This window comes from Montipora capricornis, chromosome 11 (genome assembly GCF_036669925.1).
Source record: "Montipora capricornis isolate CH-2021 chromosome 11, ASM3666992v2, whole genome shotgun sequence".
NCBI lineage: Eukaryota > Metazoa > Cnidaria > Anthozoa > Scleractinia > Acroporidae > Montipora > Montipora capricornis.
In genome coordinates, this window is record NC_090893.1 from 15,988,546 (window position 1) to 15,990,958 (window position 2,413).

At 39.8% G+C, this 2,413-nt stretch overlaps 1 pseudogene; it reads left to right on the forward strand.

Moving 5' to 3' along the window:
• LOC138024984 (uncharacterized) overlaps positions 1 to 1,953 on the forward strand; it is a 25,167-nt pseudogene extending 23,214 nt beyond the window's left edge.
• The last annotated feature ends 460 nt before the right edge of the window (positions 1,954 to 2,413 follow it).

Consider the following 2,413-nt stretch of genomic DNA (forward strand, 5'->3'; position numbering starts at 1 on the left):
TCCTCACACGGTTCATCTGAAACTCAAGACTCGACAATCTCACAACGGCGGCTTCGCCCCAAGGTACTCGCTTCTTGTTGCTTTAATTCTTCTCCGTTATTTTCAAGTCCCCTTCTAAGAAATGGCCTGGTGGCGCATGTGAACACAAATAACCCATAGTCATCCTGTGTTCCGCCGACCCAGCCTCGTTGGCTGTTAGTTTCATCACCCAAGACAAAGAAAAAAAAACATATTTCAACTAGACGTACTCGACTTCGTTGTCTTTAATAATACCTCCCAAAATAGGCAGCTTAAGAATGCGACGTTTTTGAACCGAAGTGAGCTCTTTTCCTACTTAACTTGTCCTGACAAGACCACTTTTATATTGCTAAGGATCTTTCCACTGTTACAGAGGAGTGTTTTAAAACTCGGGAGAGACTACTGTCCTAGCATGCGAAATTGTCGTTTCCGGTTTCCCTCCGTATCTCAAAAACGTGGTGTCCCTATTGATTCTCCGGTAACTTACAATAAAGGTTTTTATTACACATAACATGCGAATTTTATTTCATAAAGCTCATTTGTACAAATCTATACGCTTTATTTTCACGTGTGAAAAAGGCCTATACAGCCAATCAGAATGGCGTACAGCTATTTCACATGTGGAAGTATAACCAATCAACGATAGCGTAAAGGCGTTTCCATGCCAATCACTCGTGCATCTCGTGCAAATCGTGCAAATCGTACTTGTTTTTGAATTAAATCAAATTTGCATTTGGTTTTATTGTTAGTGAGTTTTTGTTTCTAATTCGCGTTCAGAAAACTATTTTAATGAAAATTCTCATGTTATGTGTAATAAACAGTTCACGACATAGAAAGTGCTTTGTACGGGGTTTTATTCACTCGTTGTTTGTGTCAAAAACCCTCACTCGCTCGTTCCTCGCTCGTTCGGGTTTTTGACACAAACAACTCGTGCATAAAACCCCGTACGCCGCACTTTCTATGACGTAAACTATATATACGTAACGGTTGACAAAAGTGCGCCTGCATTTGGTCTTGAACAACCTAAGGGCAAGGTTAGCCATAAAGATGTATAACTAGTTTGTATGGAAACAGTGTCATATTTTGCGGCTGCCATCAACCGAAAAACATCCCTTCAAATTTTCATTGTGCTTATGAAAAAAGACCACGGGTTTTAGCTCGTTGCGGTCAGTCGAACCTCGCTCCTCGGGTAGTCTTTTGCCGACCTGTCCAATGCTTGATGTTGCACCTCGTAATCTCTATTTTCGTGTTTTATTTTTCAGATCGGATGATGAGGATCTTGAGAACTTTTTTCGCCAATTTTTTGGCCAGTTCAATCATCCAAGGGACGAGCGGTCCAACGGATCACACAAGCATGCAAAGCCAAAAAAACGAAAGAAGAAGCGTTAATCCGTTAACCCGACATATCGCTTTGTTGCCGGTTGTTTAGCCCCTAACAAATTGACCGAGTAAATCACCATGATTCACAGGGGTTTATCATCTCTGGGCGAAGTGACTGATAGAAAAAGATTTAACTGTGGGCGAATTAGCGTGGTGTTTTTTGTTTGTTGTTGTTTTTGTTTTTGTTTTTTTTTTTTGTTTTGTTTTGTTTTTTTGTTTTTTTTTGTAGTGGGTGGGGGTTAATCAAAATGACTTTCTTTCTGGGAGTGATTTCGAGGTCATATCTAAGAGCTAATTCTATTTTCTTACGGGTAGCTATGTATCTCTAAGTCTTTAAGGTTATGGAAATCTTTTTTTGTAAATAGTTATACAGCAGATAAGATAAACAAGAAATCGTTATTTAATTAATTTGCAAGGTAATGTTATGCTATGTGAAATCCTATATTTGCTACTTAAAATTATATCCGTAATTTAGTCAGTTCCGTTTTCTCGCCGCTTTGGACCATTTCAGCGGTTAGTATCGAGTTATAAATAAAGTTGCGTTATTTTTTTCAAGTTGTTCTTTAGTTTTTGCGTTAGTAGGGAAAATGCCCTTGTATTGGGGAAACGTTGGATCTCGAACAATATTGGGTGAACAGCGTGGACAAAATATTACATGAAATTTATCCCATTGCTAGACAAAATTACCACAGGAGCTGTGTTGATGCAGTGGTAGAGCACTTGCTTTCTACCATTGCTTCCTGGCTTCGTTTCCCGGACTTGACATCATATGTGGGTTGAGTTTGTTGGATCTCGGCTTTGGGACCTGGTGCCCGTTCGAAAGTCCCGGTAACTACCGGGCCTCGTTACCGTGCCCTAATTTACGTTTCTCGGAGTACCCATAAAGCTCTGTCATCACTGATTTCCATCCCACAAACTGACATTGGACATTTCGTTACAATTACACGAGTCAATATCCCATGTTAATATTGACAAGCTTACCGCTCTAAAAAGAACGAAAACAGGCAGAATTACA